At 43.8% G+C, this 18,782-nt stretch overlaps 1 non-coding gene across 1 annotated transcript; it reads left to right on the top strand.

The window, feature by feature from the left end:
- Positions 1-376: 376 nt before the first annotated feature.
- LOC112084984 lies at positions 377-483 on the top strand. Its single transcript, XR_002898629.1, has one exon. It is a non-coding gene; the product is annotated as a small nucleolar RNA R71 (small nucleolar RNA).
- Positions 484-18,782: the final 18,299 nt, after the last annotated feature.

The following is an 18,782-nucleotide window of genomic DNA, read 5'->3' as shown; positions in this document are numbered from 1 at the left end:
CTGATTACCAAACCTCTGACCCTGAAATCCTGATCCACTGATGAAGTTAACATCCTCTTCCTCAAAAGCTTCATCTGGTCCGAAATTCTGAACTCCTGCAGTGTATCTGACAGATTTCTTACCCACAAGAAGACTATGCACAGAGTCAAGCTTAGCCTTCACCTCAGCAATTTGCGATCCATCCATGTTCCCCGCCTGCTTCCTTCGTTGATAGTCTGCATTCTTGGTACTATTGCTAGATGCCAAGTTTTCGATGAGCTCAACAGCTTCGTCTGGGTATCTGGTGTTGAAGTTTCCATTGCTCGCTGCATCAAGAGCCATCTGATACCTCCAGTCGATACCTCTGAAAAAGATACCCAACAATTGCACATCGCTGAAGCCATGATGGGGGCAGTCTCGTTGGTACGATTTGAATCGCACCCAAGAAGCTTTGAATGCTTCAGTTGGTTCCTGAGAAAAAGTTGAAATTTTCGTCCTCAACTCCTCAGACCTAGCATCGTCGAAGAAGATGTGCAGGAAGGCATTCCTGGTCTCTTCCCAAGTGGTGAGTGATCCTGGCTCCAATTGCTTCAACCAGTTAGCTGCTTCTCCAGCAAGAGAGTAAGGAAACAGCTTGCAGAGGAGGAAATCATTGGACACTCCATTGTATTTGATGCTGGTGACCAAATCCTCAAACCTCTCGATGTGATCCATAGGGTGCTCATGAGAGTGGCCATGGAATGGGTGCTGACCCACAAGAGTGTAGTACACAGGCTTCAGCTCAAAATCGTTTCTTTGAAACGCAGGAGCGCGAATCGCAGAACGATTTGCATAGAACTGCTCAGGCCTGTTGTAGTCTCCAAGTGTTCGTCCACGTCCAACTGCAGGTGCAGGTTCCCTCGCATTCCGATCCTCTGGAACGTTCCTCTGTTGTGGAACGATCGCAGCATTCCCACGCGGTGCAGGTGGTGGATTCTGGTCAACAACATCCACTGGTAAAGGAGCTGGTGGAATGATGTTACCATCTCCATCAATCCTTTGGCCTCTCGCATTGCACAGATGACCCTCTCGGTCTCTCCAGGTTCCATCATCATCACGAACAAGTCCATTGGCGTTTTCCATCATTGCCGGATCTCTTGCTTTCCGCTTCGTTCGCTCTAACTCAGCTAGCTGTTCGTTGCTCAAATTCACTAGCGGGATGTCCTTGTTGCTCCTGGTTCCACGAGTATGCATAAACCTGAAACACCAAAAACAAAAAGAGAAAACAAAAATAAGTAAACTAGGTTAAAGAAAAGAAGGTGTCGCGCGACACCACAAGTGGTATCGCTCGACACTAAGTCGAAAAACTTAGTCGAAACTCAAAGACTAGGTTTAATGGCGAAATCAAGTCCCCGACATCGGCACCAAAACTTGATATGCTCAAAGTTTAATCCCTAAGCTACTCTGCAAGATCACAGATGTGCAGTTGTAGTATGTAGGGGTCGAACCACAGAGACAAGAGATCACTCAATAAACCTTATAGAGATTGAATTACGCTAAGCAGAAATATTGTAAATAAATAGCAATGCAACAGAATTAGACTAAGCAGCAATAAAAACGGTTTGTAAGATTCAGATGGATGGAGATTAGGCTTAGGGCGTTTCTCAGGAAATCAATGCATGCAGATCAATCGATTAGTCAGGGTTCAGGTTTAAGCACAGTTCTTGAACTCGAATCACAGAATTATAATTAACCAACTTCCGTTGTGAGAATTATCTAAGTCAAAATCCTAGAATTCCAAATTCCTTTGCAAACCCTAAAGATTTAAACCAGCTTTAATGCTCAAGTTCGATATGTTCACAAAGTATCTAAACCAAATTCCTTTGCGAATAGCTACTTTGCTCACCCTAGGTTCTTTCCAGTTATTCAATTACACTTCCATGTCAATTAAGCAACCTAAGATCTAAGTTCTAGGTGGCCAATCCAGAATTAGCTTTAAGAACAACCTATGGTGAAGAACAAATAGATATGAACCCTAACTAACCAATCAATCTAACATCCAATGAAATCCTTTATGAGAACCCTAAACCTAACAAGCAAACTACTCAGACATGGAGATTGAAGCAATAAGCATGATTGAATAGCTTGCAGTAAGCAGTAAACAGATTAATAAACAGGGGTTCGAAATCTTCTCTCTCCGGAACAGTGTTTCAGACTTGTCTCCCCAAAAACTCTCAAAAACAAAAACTCTCTCTAAGAAAATCTAAGGTGTACGTAAAAAGGGAATAAAAATCCTATATATATCTCTAAGACACGTTTTGGGCTTCCTTGAAAACGTTTGGGCCCAACTCCTTCTTCAAATAGGAAACAAAATCACGTTTTCTTTATTTCTGCAACAAGTGTCGCGCGTCACTCTCCATGGTGTCGAGCGTCACTAAAGCACAAAATCCATACTTTGACGAATTTGATCCTGATTAAGCTCCAAAGTGCTCCAAAGTCTCCAGTTAAGCTCCAGACGTACCTATGACCTGAAAAGACTCCAAAAGACTCGAAAGACACTAAAAAGACTCTATAAATAAGACATATACCATGGTTAAAAACCATAAAAACCATGATATATCACCGAACGTAGCTAACCCTCAAGACCAAGTGTACTCTGCTCAACAACAACAACAAAGCTATGCTCAAAAGGCTCCTTTTCAGAATACCTTCCAGCCCAAGCAACAGTTCAGTGGGCAACAGCACGGCTACACTCAGCAGAATCAAGCGGCTCAGAGTAACAACTTCAACAACCAACTGCAGCAACACAAGTTTCCACCAGGGTTCCATCCGCAGCAGATGGGTAATCAACAACAGATTCAGGGAACAGGTCAGAATCAAATGGGGAACGACGTCTGTGGGATACTACAGCAACTGTTACAGGGACAGCAAAGGGTTGAGAGCCAGCACACGACAATGCAGCAAGATATCAGAGAGCTTAAACAGAATCAAGCTTCTACATCATCAAGAAGCCCGGCTTTACCAGGTAAACCGGAGCCGAACCCTAAAGAGTATGTGAACGCCATCACATTGAGGAGTGGTAAGGAATTACAAACTCCAACGCCTAAGACAAAGCTCATTGAGGCCAATGAGCAATTAGAGGGGGAGGCAGCCTCAGACGATGCGTGTAAAGAAGCGGTCTTAGAGAAGGAACCGATCAAGGACAAAGGAAAAGAGGTGGAAAAGACAACTGAGCTTGAAAACCCTATGTTCCACCACCACCTTATCAACCAAAGATACCGTTCCCAGGGCGTTTCAAAAAGAAAATCCTAGACAAGGCCAAGGCGGTCTTTGAGAAACACTTGGAGAACACGCAACTCACCTTACCCATTATAGATGCTTTCTTAGCTATACCCCAGCTTGGGAAGTTTCTAAAGGACGCGATCCTCAACAAGACAAAGGAGCTCCAGGGTATGGTGATACTGAGCCATGAGTGCAGTGCCATAATACAAAGAAGATCTATACCAAGGAAGCTATCCGATCCAGGCAGCTTCACTCTGCCGTGTGCTTTAGGTCACCTGAAGTTCTCAAACTGTTTATGTGACCTTGGAGCTTCTGTGAGCTTAATTCCTTACACGGTGGCCAAGAGATTGGGATACAAAAGCTACAAGCCAGCCAAGATCTCTCTTGTATTAGCTGATAGATCAGTTAGATTACCGGTGGGGTTGCTTGAGGATCTACCTTTGAGGATCGGTGAGATAGAAATCCCCACGGACTTCATAGTTCTTGAGATGGACGAGGAACCATTAGACCCCATCATCTTGGGCCGACCGTTCTTAGCAACCGCAGGAGCCATAATAGATGTGAGAGGAGGAATGATTGAACTACACATCGGTTCCGAGACTATGAAGTTCAACGTGAAGGAAATGATGAAGAAACCGACCATTGGAGGTCAGGTCTTCTATGTGGAAGTAATGGAGGAGCTGGCTGATGAGCTCCTTGAAGAGTTGAACGCAGAGGATCCGTTACAAGTGGTCTTAACGCGGGAACAAAGCGAGCACGGGTACTTGAACGAGGAAAGCGAGGTGTACAAGCGTCTTTTGGACCAACCGAGGGAACTTGGAGCTGAGGCGAGGTTTTTGGTGCTCCACACGAGCAGCCTCAAGATTCTAGAAAGCGAGGAGTCAAAGGGAAAAGAAGAGACACCTCGGGATATCATGGCCGTGACAACTCATACCAAGGCCGATGGTAAACCGCGCGAGAATGAAGCAAAGGCTGTGGAAGCTGTTCCGGGCCAATGCAGCTTTGATGCCGATTGGAATGAGGCAGACGCACCCCCTGTTGAGCTCAAGCCTCTACCAACAGGGCTCCGGTATGCGTTCTTAGGTCTGAACTCTACTTTTCCTGTTATCATAAACGATAGCTTGCTTGAACATGAAGAACGTGCATTGCTTAATGAAATAAGGAAATTCAGGAGAGCCATAGGGTATTCTTTGGCTGACATTAGAGGAATCTCTCCTGATATATGCACCCACAGGATCCACCTAGAGGACCAAGCCATGTCCTCTATTGAGCACCAACGTCGACTTAATCCGAACCTCAAGGAGGTGGTTAAGAAGGAGATACTAAAGCTCCTTGAGGCAGGGATAATTTATCCAATCTCTGACTCTCGATGGGTATCTCCTGTACACGTTGTGCCCAAGAAAGGTGGAATCACGGTGGTGAAAAACGTTAAGGATGAACTCATAGCCCAAAGAACTATAACCGGCCATCGCATGTGCATTGACTATATGAAATTGAATTCTGCATCAAGAAAAGATCATTTTCCTTTACCATTCATTGATCAAATGCTTGAACGGTTAGCTAATCACCCTTATTTTTGTTTTCTCGATGGATACTCGGGGTTCTTTCAAATACCTATAATCCCCCGAGATCAAGAGAAAACGACATTCACCTGCCCTTATGGCACTTATGCCTATAGAAGAATGCCATTCGATTTGTGTAATGCACCGGCCACTTTTCAAAGATGTATGATGCACATTTTCTCTGATCTAATTGAAGAGAAAGTTGAGGTGTTTATGGATGACTTCTCCGTATACGGCTCCTCTTTCTCCGAATGTCTTGCTAATCTTTCTCAGGTTCTCAAGCGATGTGAGGAGCATAGGCTTGTCCTAAACTGGGAAAAGTGTCATTTCATGGTCCAAGAAGGCATTGTCTTGGGACACAAGGTATCAGAGAAAGGCATCGAGGTGGATAAGGCCAAGATCGAGGTGATGGTGAACTTACAAGCCCCGAATTCTGTGAAAGGAATAAGAAGCTTCCTTGGCCACGCTGGGTTCTATAGACGGTTCATCAAGGATTTCTCCAAGATAGCCAGGCCTTTGACCAGGTTATTGTGCAAAGAAGTGGATTTCAACTTTGAGAAGAATGTGAGGAAGCATTCAAGAGAATCAAGGAGGCTTTGATCAGTGCACCGATTGTACAAGCCCCTGATTGGTCTTTACCATTTGAAGTGATGACCGATGCATCTGATTATGCTGTAGGAGCTGCTTGGGCAGAAGAAAGATAAGAAGCTCCATGTGATCTACAATGCCAGCCGCACTTTGGACTCGGCTCAAGAAAAGTATGCCACCACCGAGAAAGAAATGCTTGCCATTGTGTTTGCATTTGACAAATTCAGGAGTTATCTAGTGGGATCAAAGGTCACGGTTTACACAGATCACGCGGCCTTGAGGTACCACATGTCTAAGAAGGACGCTAAGCCGAGGCTTTTGAGATGGGTCTTACTACTCCAAGAATTTGACATGGAGATACTTGATAAGAAGGGCATTGAAAATGGAGCCGCAGATCACCTCTCAAGGCTGAGGATTGAAGAACAGGTCCCAATAGATGATGCTTTACCCGAGGAACATCTCATGTTAGTCCGGTCTTACTTAGAGATGGAGGAAGCCAATACGATCAAGGAAAGAAGCCTTCCATGGTTCGCGGATCTTGTGAACTACTTGTCTTGCGTATTAGAGCCACCAGATTTTGATACTTATCAGAGGAAGAAGTTCTTTAGAGATGTTATGAGGTATCATTGGGATGAGCCGTATCTTTACGTGCTTAACAAGGACCATCTCTATAGGCGATGCTTGGCCGAAGAACAGATCCATCCAGTGCTACAAGAATGCCACGGCTCATCGTATGGTGGTCATTTAGGTACATTCAAGACAGTTGCCCATGTTCAAAGACGCCCAAGAAGTGGTCTCGAGGTGTGAAGCTTGTCAAAGGCACGGAAACATATCCAAAAGGAATGAAATGCCCCAAAACCCAATCTTTGAAGTGGAGGTCTTCGACTGCTGGGGCATTGATTTCATGGGTCCCTTTGTAAACTCATATGGGAATCAATATATCCTTGTGGCAGTGGATTATGTGAGTAAATGGGTTGAAGCTTTTGCATCTCCGACCAACGATTCAAAAGTGGTGGTAAAACTCTTCAAGAGTATCATCCTCCCACGGTTTAGAGTACCAAGAGTAGTCATCAGTGATGGGGGGAGCCATTTCATCAACAAGACTCTTGAGAGTCTTTTGAAGAAGCACGGAGTAAAGCACAAGGTGGCCACTCCTTATCATCCGCAAACCAGCGGCCAAGTGGAGGTTTCCAACCGTCAGATAAAGGCCATTTTGGAGAGGACCGTGAACTCATCCAGGAAGGATTGGAGCAAGAAACTTGACGATGCTCTGTGGGCTTACAGAACCGCCTACTAAACCCCCATTGGAACCTCACCGTTTAACTTGCTCTATGGGAAGAGCTGTCATCTACCGGTTGAGTTGGAATACAAGGCCTTGTGGGCAGTGAAACTTCTGAACTTTGACATCAAGACCGCACAAGAAAAGAGGGTTTTACAGCTTCATGAGCTTGAGGAGATCCGGTTAGATGCTTTCGAGAGCTCTAAGATCTACAAAGAAAGAACCAAGGCGCTCCATGACAAGAAGATACACAAGAGAGGGTTCAAAGAAGGGGACCAAGTTCTGTTGTTTAACTCAAGACTCAAGCTGTTCCCTGGGAAGCTGAGGTCTAGGTGGTCCGGTCCGTTTACGATTCTTGAAGTAAGACCCTATGGAGCCGTGGTTTTGAAAGGAAAAGATGGACAAGGCTTTGTGGTAAACGGCCAGAGGGTAAAGCATTACTTGGCATCAGAAACAAGGGAGGGAGCTACCTCAGTTCCTCTACTTGAACCGGAATCAGCCTGAAAAGGTATGAAAAGTCAAACTTAGTGACGTTAAACAAAGTGCTCTTGGGAGACACCCCAAGCTTATCCATGTACATATTTCGTTTTTCATCTTCTTTTTCTTTTTATTTGAAGCTGTTTGAAGGGTTTGTTAAGTGTTTCACGAGTTAGTCAGTAAACCTCGAGAATGAAAGTGAGAGAAAGCTTGAAAAAGACACGGCCTGATGAATTAAGTCAAAGAGCATACATAGCCTCGGTATCGACCCTCGGTATATTCATACCATGGTCATCTTTACCGAGTGAAAACTTGAGAACCTCAGCTAGATTCCTCGACTTAATTTCATCATAGGCGTGTCTGAGAAGTGCTATGGTAAAATAACTAAGTGTGGGGGAGGCTCACGGTGTAAACACCTCGATATAAGTATACCGAGGGGCGATGTTCACTTAAAACGGTCAAAAACCTTGATCCGAGGCCGCGACCAGTTTACACCAAGGCCAGCCTGTTTAAACCCCCAAGCCTCACGTGTTCTTTGTTAAAAACAAGTGACCTCGGCATGATGCCCTCGTGGTGGAGCGTGCCGAGGCACTCGGTTTCAAGAAATGATCAAAAGCAAGAACACATGAAACACTTAGAACGAAGAAGAGGCTTTGCGAGGTCCAAAGAAAAGACGTGAAAGCTATGGGGATTTACTCGTTGGCATGGCTCAGACAACTCGGCTTGGTACCCTCGGGGTGGAACAAGTCGTGGCAGCTCAGAGTAACACGAGAAAATTTGGCTTGGTCCGTACAGCCCACGTCATCCCCATACCGCGTCCATTTGAAGGGTTGCGCGGCATTTTGAATTTGAACACTCGGTCAAAGTAGCTTTTGGCGCGGTAAACGGCTGGAGCTGGAGCAGAAGGGGGGACCAGTCCCACAACAGTCCAAATGCCTGCTGGAAAGCGTGCTCCAGCCCATACCGACCTCCATACTTGGCCAAAACGCAGAGTTTGCCCTCTAGACTCTTTTCTCTGCATTTCACGAACACAACTCACTCATTTCTCGTTCTTTTGCGTGATTCCAAGCGTTCTAGACTCGTTAGGGTGTTGTCTACTCTGCATAAGCATCTCGTTCAGCTTAAATCTTGCATTCCCAAAGGTATTTGCATCTTAAAGAACTCATCTTTTTCCTTCATTCTTTGCGAGCTTAAATGTTTGTAAAATGTGGAATCGATTCTTTTAGAATATATCGGCCTTTGGGAACAATTTTGTAAATTCCACCAGGGTAGACAACACACGAGAAACCGGTCTTTGCATTTAAAATCACTTATTCTTGAGTTTTTAAAATTCTTGAGAAAATGCGCTTGGAATCAGTCTTAATGATGATTTGTGTGTTTGAGCTGAAATGTCTAGATAACTTGTCCCTAATCGGTTGTTCTGGCTTGTTCTTACTTTCCTTGATGTTTGAAAAAGCTATGAATATCAGTTCTGCTAGAGAAAGAGTTTTGTACTTGCCAATCTTGAGATACATGTGCTGAACGATATACTTGGCTCTGACGGTTTCTTTGAGAATCTCCCTTGCAGATGACCGGAGACCGAACCGTTCCTACCCACGAGACAAACAGAAGTGCGGGCCAGAAGAGAGTTTTGAAGGGTAAAGTCGTTGCCGTGCCACGTAGTGGAGAGACCAGCAAGAAACCCTCGATGCGACCCGATGACGAGCCAACCCCCAAACGAGCAAGAAATACTGAGCTCACTCTGGCACCAGCTCTCGAGTCAAAGAGGAACGGGAAGAAGGAAGCTGTGGGATCTGATGACAACGAGCCCGGAGCCTTAGTCCCTTATGTAAACAACGGTGACAAAAAGTCCAAGAAAGAACCAAAGGCCGAGCCTGAGGATGAGCACTTCCCAACCACTGAGGAATACTTGGACACCTTTAACTCAATCAGAGTGGCTCAAGGTCGATTCCCTGACTTGGAGTTGCTGAAGAAACTCGAGATACTTGATGACGTGACCCTCATTCTTGAGAATATGGGATTGGCAAAGTTCTTTGAGATGAGCGATGTTGCCTATGAAGGGATTACACAGTAGTTTCTTGCAACCTTGGAGGTCATCGTCTACCCCAAGAGAGATCCAAAGCGTTTACATGGCAAAGGATTCGGCCACATTGAGTTTGAAATGGATAACGTGCACTACAAGGTCAGTTTCAAGGAGCTTGATGAAATCTTTGGGTTTGAAAGGAATGGAAGCTCGCTTGACAAGTTTGTGTACCCTCGTGATGAGTTGGCCGCCTTGTGGGAAACGATATCTTTTGGACCCTACCTCGGAGGCAAGAGCAAGACAAGCTGCATAAGGAACCCTGCGATCAGATACACAAACCGTGTCCTAGCATCAACATTCTTCTCGACCTTTAACCCTGGTGTTATTCACACAGCCGAGCTTGAACTATTGGGACTCGGACTGAAGCCGTTCATCACTCAAATGAAGAACAAGAAAGAGTTCCAAGGGCCGCTGCATGTACCATCATTGGGTGCATTCTTTGCCATTCAAATGCTCACTTTTCGGCACAATGTATGGTGCGACCGCAAGAAGCGAGGAGCAAGAAGACTTCAGAACGGTTGGATAGTCACCAAGATCCTGAGGGCTCAAGGGTTTATATTCCCTGATTCACCGAAGAAGCCGAATCTTATTGATGAGTTATACCTAAGCAAAAGTGGTTTCTTCGGAGGCAAGTCAGGGGACAAATGGGTTTACAACTTCACCCTACTGCATAGAGACGGCACGCAGGTTCTACTGCCTAACCGAAACCTCACCATGCTCGACAAGCAGTGTAACGTCTCATTCTACGTTCTCAAAGACCAGTTGTATAACCCAGCTCTCGACCCACCAACACGCAAATGCACCAAGGCAGCACCCAGCAAACCCGAGAATACTAATGGCCCGGAAGATTGTGATAACGAGGAGCAGAGACACTATGAGAGAAGGATCGGAGCAGGCCGCTATCACTTTGATCCGCAAGTGTGGGGTGAGCCTGAATACCACACCAAGAAGCTGTATTCGTGAGTGAACACCCTCCAAAAGTGGTGTAAGTGGCAAGACAAAACCATCCACGCATTGGTGGATTGTGTGAGGCATTTGAAGAAGAAGGTAAAGCAGCTCACAAGGCCATCCTCACCGGATAAGAACTCAGCGACCTCAACCGCACCGATTACAGAAGAAGGAGTTGGAGAAAGTTCAAACGCGAGGAACCCGGAGTTTCCACCAGGCAAAGAAGACTGGATCGATCCAGCCACGGCTTTCCTGCCTGAACCCTCAGAAAGCAGCCCACCACGTCAGCCCACTCCATCCTGCTCAACATCGAATCCCTCGCACTACTTGGGATCCGACCTCTCCGACTAAGGTATCGACTTCAAACCTTGTACATATGCATCTTGTATATATCATCTTGCATTCGTTCAGTTTGTCTTTTCACTTCTCTCACACGCTTTTATAACACAAGGGACTGTGTTATCTAAGTGTGGGGGAGGAGCTTTGTGTTTTCTGATCTTGTTTTCTTTATTCTTATTTGACTTTTGCATTCTTGAGTCTCATTTAGCTTAATACATGTGATAAATTACATCATTCTAGTTGCATCTTGCATTTTAAGATCGAGTCTAGTTGCATCATGTAGGATTGCATCAGTGCAAGGAGCAATGATAGATTTTTTCCTAGAGAGTAAATCACTTGAGAACTTGAACTAAATATGCTTGTGAAACTCATTCTGTGCTTGTAAAGCTTGAAACGATTTGAATCTGAGAAACAAGTTTGAATTACACTCAACTCTAGCTAAATGATAACCTTGAACTTGAAATGTAAATATCTTTTGATGCATTGCTTGAATAGGCTTGTGGATACCGATATACATACTTGAGCTAGAATCGTTGTTTTTACCACTCTCCTTCCTTAGCTCAAGTAGCTGAATCCGCATCATGGATCAGTTCCCTCACCTTGAACCCATCTTTCTTTCGAGCCAATGTTTGCGTGTGAATTTTAAGGCCACCTTGGACTGAACTTGGCAGAAAGTGTTAGGTTTAGAGCGACAAGGGCATGGCTCATTGAGTGATATGTTCCAACATCAAGGAACCAAGAGTATTGGTGAGAAATAAGTGTGGGGGAAAAGACTTGTTGGTGAGTGGAAAAAGGTGAGCTGAGTGGAAAAGTGAGAGTGGAAATAGCTAGGGGAATGAATGAAAATGAATCAAGTCTTGGTTGTGAAAAGATAAGCTCTGAAATGAAAAGAAGTCAAAGGCTCAAGTGTTCTGAAATAAAAATGAAAGAGGCTATACGCTATGAAAGAAAAGAGCTGTGTGAATAAGCAAAAACCAAGGCTTGAAAATAAAAGAAAAAGGCGAATCCCCTAGTGAAAAGAAAATGATTGTGAAGAGTGAGGATTCTGAGAGGGTGAGCAAGTGAGAAACGCTTTGAGTGGAGTGTGGGGTGTGATGAGTCTTGCCCTTGTATGCATCGGTTGCTTTTTACCTTTAGAATTCTGCCGAAGTTTGGTCGTTCATAGAGAGATCCCTGTTTCATTGCACCCGCTTGAATATTGATGAGATCATTTTTATCTCATGACCTTACCCTAGCCAAGCCAGCCTATTTGAACATTGCATCATTTGATTCACCGGTTACGAACTTAATGAATGTGAAAGAGTTGAATGTGATAATGACTTGTGGAGATTCCGTGTTTTAGTTGGAAAATATCCGAGTATAGCTTTGCATTGCATATTTGAGCATGAATCCGAGTTCTCCTGTGGTCACTTCTCTCTAAAAAAGGAAATATGAGCTCCATCTGCATTACAACCTCTCTCTCTCATTTGTTCTTTTTGCTTGAGGACAAGCAAAGGACAAGTGTGGGGGAGTTGATATGTCTATATTTTACATCATTTAGATTGCATTATAGAGTCCTCATCATGTGTTTTCTCATGTAAATTGAGTCTTTAGGCGTCAAAATAGGACTTAGGGCTTGCATTAGGTCCCAAAGAGTTTTGCATGTTTTGAAGTCCTTATCAGGAGCCTTGGAGACCAATTGGAGCCTATGAAGAGGAACAGGAAAGAAAACGGTGAAGAAAAGGGTCAAAAATGATGAAAACCGCTTGGAGGAATTTCTCGGCCAAATCTCGTACTGGCTGGTCGGAAACCTCGACCAAAATATTTACCGGATGCTCATTACCGGCCAAAAACCTTACTGATCGGCCAGAATCGAGTATCGAGTGCAAAAATACCACGGGACAAGTTTTTGACCGAGGCAAGGATTTTTACGACCAAAAAGCTTACCGCGGTACACAGCCCTCGGCCATTTTCCTTACCGCGGGAAGGTTTTTACGACCAAAAGTTGCCCTTGCCGCGCAATTCAGAAATCAGCAATCCGGGGAACCTTCCGGTCCGAATCAGTTGGCGGGGTCTTCACAAAAGTTGGAGATAATCAAGCCAAGATTCCAGAACAGTTGGAATAATCCAATTCGGACCAGTGGAGAGAAAGATATGACTTCCGGAGCGTTCACCAGCCTTGCGCGTACCAGAGAACTGAACGGCGAACTTCAAAGATCATGGCGGACGGAGCCTTTCCTGTCCGAACCAGCTTACCCGGTCTTCATCAAAGTTCGAGATCCATGGAAGATCTTCTCAGAGCATTTGGAATCGCTCAATTCGGAGCAAAGGTTTGGAAGTTAGGGTCTCCGGAGTTCACATCGGTCTAAAAGTCTATTTTCCGGTAATTTCAATGCGGCGCAAAGATGTGAAATCCAGGAAGCCTTCCGCTCCCCAAGCTCCGATGGTTTCTTCACAAAAGTTCGATATTATTGAGTCATCTTTACTGTGGAACTGGTCCCAGAGCAATTGGAGTCGTGTGCTGAAAGTTATCGCTTCCGGAAGGTGACATGGTCGATACAAGCCTAAAATGAGTTGCGATACGCGCTAAGTGTCTTCACAAGCCTCGGTATCTTTACCTTGGCATCACTCAAGTCGAGGCTCATATCTTGGAAGTATTTTGGACCAGACCTCGTCCCAAAGCCTTGGCATGATTAGATCGAGGCATGCATATGTAAAAACTGAAGCTGGAAACGACTAAGTGTTGAGAGTACACCTCGGTGTAATGACCTCGGCGTGCATGTCGGACTGTGTTCTTCCAAGCACCTCGACATCATGACCCCTCGACATTTTATCCCGAGGTCTCTTGTCACGAACCCAGAATCAAGAACAGAGTAGCTCAAGAACACACACGTGAGGATGGATCAAAGACTAGGGTTCATGCATGTTCTTGACGTGTTCTTCACGAGATCTTCATCCGGTTCCTGACTCACGTGCACACCTCGGCATGAAGACCTCGGCTTCACTTTCCGACACACCGTGGCACTCACCCATCAACCCAAGAGGGCGGTTCAGTACCCGGTTTGTTCCGGGCTGACCCGCGACACTTTCCCTTTGCTATAAATACATTTTGAGACTAAAAACCTAGTTATCTTATCTCTTATCTGTTTTTAGCTCTAAGAACATGCCTCTTTCGTGGACCTTGATTAATCTAATCCGATATCTCGTTTTTGCATTAGAATCTTGTTCTTTCTTTATTTCTTTTATCATCCAACATCAAACTCCTTATCATGACTAGCTACACGTCTTGCAAAAGACTTAGTGAGCTCGTTATGATCAGTGAGTAGTCGTTTAAAGCGGCTTTAGATAGGTAGATTAGGGTGCTTTCAAGGTGGATTAATGGGTTTAGGTGTCTAGTCTTGCATGTTTCACTCCTTAACCGACGAGATCTCTAAGCTGGATCCAAGCACATCACTTGAGGTTCAGATCTGAGACATATCTCGCATCAGAAGTGTTTGTAGAAATGTCTGAACCACTCGGTTAAGGGTTTAAGAGTCTTTCATCGCGAGAGTGATAGTTTGTTCTCTTAAATGACGTTTTTGAACCGATTCTTATTGCTGACTGATTCGTGCTTTTCAAAAGGGATTTTGGTATGAAAGAGGATCAGTTTAGACGTTTAATACTTTCATGAGAAGATTAAATGATTCATTAGCCCCTTAGTCTAACTTGGAAGCACCCGAGTCAAATATCCTGTCTAAAGCTTCTGCCTTTATCATTCATTACCATCATCTGAATCACCTATTTGTTATTTGCATCTTGATTAGTTTAAATCTCTGCTTTTATTTAACTTTATTGCTCATTTGCCTGTTAATCATCGTCACCAAACTTTTATCGTCTTGTCTTGACTTAAGTGAACAAATGACATAGGCTAGTGTCTCGTTTACAAGCTTGGTTTGACACCCCTTATACTACTTTGACAAGGGGATTGATAACCCTTCTAAGAGCCTGAAAACTCTTAGTTATCATTGGCCGTGGCAAAAGAAGCACATGTTCGGTGATTGCCACGGCATGGAGACATGGAGCGTAAGAGACCGTGGCAAGAGGAAAAGAGGAATGAACAAGGCTCGGGTATTGCCACGGTTGAGATTGCCACGGGAAGGATCAAGACCGTGGCAAAGTAAAAAGAAATGCCCTTGGTTCGGTGATTGACACGGGCTGGCAGACACGATTAAAGAACCTGGCCGTGGCAAAGAAAATGGTGCACAACTTTGATTCGGGCTTTGACACGATAAGGTCGCCACGGGAGAACACCTGACCGTGGCAAGAGAAAGAAGAAGAAGCCAACGTTCGGTGTTTGCCACGGTCATGTTGACACAGACGCACCAAGGCCGCGGCCAAAAGAGGAAGCATACACGTTTCTTGACACGGTCACTTGCCACGGTCAACCAGGCGCGACCAAATTTTGAATTTAGGTTGACCGTACGGACGTTGACCCGTCAAAGGACGCGCAAAGACAGCTGTTCCCCACCACTCTTTCTTCTTCATCGCGAGTTTGCTCCCTTCTCTCCATTCTTAAGCTTTAAACTTTCATATCTCTCTCATCCCTGCATCAAATTGAGAAATTCCAACTGCATTGAACTCGTAATCCTGTCTAGTTTCTTGCTGCACATTCTTTTTTCACTCGAAACTTGAAGATTCCAAGGTATTTAGTCTGTTAAAACTCATCTTTTCCATACTTTAGTGTACTGTTCATGAACAGAAAAACAAATGGAATCGATTTTAATGAGCTTCTTGATACTTCAGAATCATTTTGTGAGTATTGTGCAAGTAGAATGGATAGGAATTTCATGGATCTTGCTTGAGAATAACCCGTTCTTGGAATTTTTGAGAATTATTTCTTGAAATTCATCAAGTGTATCGATTTTTTTTTAGAATTGTGTTTCAAGCTGAACTCTTTGTGTGCATTGATTCTTGCCATTGCTCTGAGTTATTGAGTTTTTCATCAGCTTAAAATACATTCTTTTCAAGAGAAATCGGTTTGTACCACTCATGAACTTGGTAAAATTTTTGGAAAACTCTTGTTGTTCTCTTGCTTTGGTACTTACAACTGTTTGAGAAAATGCAGGATGGCAGGAACAAAAAGACAAGCAGCCATGGAGAAATCTAAAAAAGAGAAAGCTGGAGCTTCAGAGGATCAGATTATGCCTTTTGGGCATAAGGTTTTCAAGAAACAGAAAAGACAGAGAAAGCCAAAGGATCCAGCTGAGAAGAAAACAAAGAAGGTTGCTGCACCAAAGAAAACAAAGGCCTCTACTTTAAAAACTTCTGGTAATGAGCTGGCATTGGTTGAGGTCGTTCACAGGGCAGGAAAAGAGGTGGCTTTGGCTGAGGATGAAGAAGGAACAGAGAGTGATCCTGAAACAGCATTGAAGCGGGTTAAGAAAGCAAAGACAAGTTCTGAGGACAGAGAACCAACTTTTGATGACTACTTTGCTATGTTCAGGGGTGTAAAAGTGCTACAAACCAAGTTCCCTGATATGGAGCTGCTGCGGAAGATGGGAATTCTTGAAGAAGTTCAGCTCATTTTCAACAACATGGGGTTTGGTGGATTCTTTGAGATGAGAGATGTAGCTCATGATGGTGTTACACAAGAGTTTCTTGCATCCCTTCAAGTTTGTGGATATGGCCCAAGAGATGAAAGAATCAATGAGGGCAATGGTCTTGGGCACATAGAGTTCACAATAGATGGTACACAACACCATGTAAGCTTTAAGGAACTAGATGAGATCTTTGCTTTTCCAAGACCTGCACAAGAACAGACAGTGAAGTTCACATACCCTGATCACATGATTACTGACTTGTGGGATACAATTGCTTTTGGGAGCTTCAGAGGAGGAAGATGCAAGAGTTCATGGATAAGAAACCCAGCAATCCGCTATGCTCACAAGGTGCTTTGCCAAATGTTCTTTACCAAGCACAATGATGGAGTGGTGCATCTAGCTGATATGGAGCTACTGGGTATGGGTCTTCATCCTCTCATCAGTCACTTAAAGAGCAAGAGAGAGTTTCACCTCCCACATTACATCCCATCTAGTGGTGCATTTTTGGCACGCCAAATGCTGATTTACAAGGACATTGCTTGGAGTGAGGGTAAAAGAAAGAAGCTCACTAAGTTGCACAATGGATGGCTAGTGACAAAGATTCTGAGAGCAAGAGATTTTGTCTTTGATGATGTTGAGGTCAGGCCTGATTTGATTGATGAAGCTACCCTCACCAAGGTTGGGTTTTTAAAAGAAAGCAATGGTGAAAACTTCTTGTACACCTTCAAGCTCTTGCAAAATGAAAAGGTTCATGTTCTGTTGCCACACCCAGCCATCACCACTCTCACAGAAAGGCACAATGTCTCTTTATTGTCCTAAAAGATCAGCTCTACAACCCAGCCATTCATCCTCCAATTCCCAAATGCAAGAGAACCGCTAGTTCTAAGGGTAAAGAGCCTGTTGAAGAGGAGGACACAACTAGGACCGCTGGTTGTGAGAATGAGGAGCCAAGAGATTTTGAAAGAAGGATGGGAGCAGGGAGGTATCACTTTGATCCTTACTTTTGGGGTGAGCCTGACTATCGTAGAAATGGTGCAAATGGCAAGACAAAACCATCACCAAGCTAGTTGACTGTGTTAGGCAGCTTAAGAAGAAGGTTAAAAAGCTCACAGCTCCAGCCACCTCACCCAAACGAGATACAAGAGAAGAGGTGGGAGAAAGCTCAGCTGCTCATGACCTTGTGCTACCACCAGGAAAAGAAGATTGGGTGAACCCGGCCACAGCGTTCCAACCAGACTCACCTGAGAGCAGCCCACCTAGATACTCAACTCCATCATGTTCCACCTCCAACCCATCCCACTACCTGGGATCAGACCTCAGTGATTGAGGTAAACACTCAAAACTCTGTATATATGCATGTAGTTCTTCTTTTCCATTTTGCATTTTACTTGTTTGATTTGTTTTTAACTCCTTTCTCATGCTTTTATAACACAAGGGACTGTGTTATTTAAGTGTGGGGGAGGAGTTTCATCCTTTACTAATCATGTTTTCTCTTTTCTTATTTTACACTTTGAGTCTTGAGTCACATTCTAGTTGCATATTCAGGTAGTCTCATCTAAGTGCATATAAAAAAACCAAAAAAATGGAAAAATCTGAAAAATTTTCACAAAAAAAAAATGATCATGTAGTTGCATTCTCATTTTTAGGATTGAGTCTAGATTGCATATGCATGTAGGTTGCATCTTGCAGGGAGTAATGATAGGTTTTCTAGAGAGTACATCACCTTGAGAACTTGAACTGAATATGCTTCTGAATCTTTTTCTGTGCTTGCAAAGTCTGAAATGATCTGAATCTGAGAAGCAAGTTTGAATTGAACTCAACTCTAATTAAGTGAAAACCCTGAACTTGACTTGAAATTATCATTTGGTGCATTGTTTGAACAAGCTTGTGGATATCAATATACATATTTGAGCTAGAATCCTGTTTTTACCATCCTCTTCCTTAGCTCAAATAGCTGAATCTGCATAATAGATCAGTTTTCCTCACCCTGAACCCATCCTTCTTTCAAGCCAATTGTTTGTGTGTGATTGAGAGGCCACCTTGGACCAAACTTAGCAGAAAGTGTTAGGTTTAGGGCGACAAGGGCAAGTCTCATTGAGTGCTAAGTTCCATCATCAAGGAGCTGAGAGATTTGGCAAGAACTAAGTGTGGGGGAATACTTGTTGGTTAGTGGAAAAAGGAGAGATGAGTGGAAAAAGGAGAGTGGTGAGAACTAGGGGGTATAAAAAGAAAAGAAATCAGTCTTGGAGTTTTGAGTCAAAGAAAGTGAGCTCTAGTGTTTTGAAAAGAAAGAGTCTAGCCTCTAAGTGAAAAGAAAAGAAGCCAAAGTGCTCAAATGTTTTAAAAAGAAAGAAAAAAAAAAAAGAGGTTAGAGGTTACAAAAGAAAGTGAAAAAGAGCTATTGAAAGTTTTAACTCCAAGACTTGTGTATGAAAAAGAAAAGAGAGTCCCTAGTGAGAGAAGAATGAGTGTGAAAAGTAAGCAAGTGAGGAAACTTTGAGTAGAGTGTGGGGTGGGATGAGTCTTTGCCCTTGTATGCATAGGTTGCCTTTTACCTTTAGCATTCTGCCAAAGTTTGGTCATTCATAGAGAGATCCTTTTGCTGCATTGAACCCACTCAAGCATTGATGAGATAATTTTAGTCTCATAACCTCACCCTAGCCAAACTATGTTTGTTTAAACAATGCATTATTTGATCCACTTGGTAA

The sequence above is a fragment of the Eutrema salsugineum genome, unplaced genomic scaffold, assembly GCF_000478725.1.
Source record: "Eutrema salsugineum unplaced genomic scaffold, Eutsalg1_0 scaffold_4, whole genome shotgun sequence".
Lineage (NCBI taxonomy): Eukaryota > Viridiplantae > Streptophyta > Magnoliopsida > Brassicales > Brassicaceae > Eutrema > Eutrema salsugineum.
This window is presented reverse-complemented; position numbering and strand designations above follow the sequence as displayed.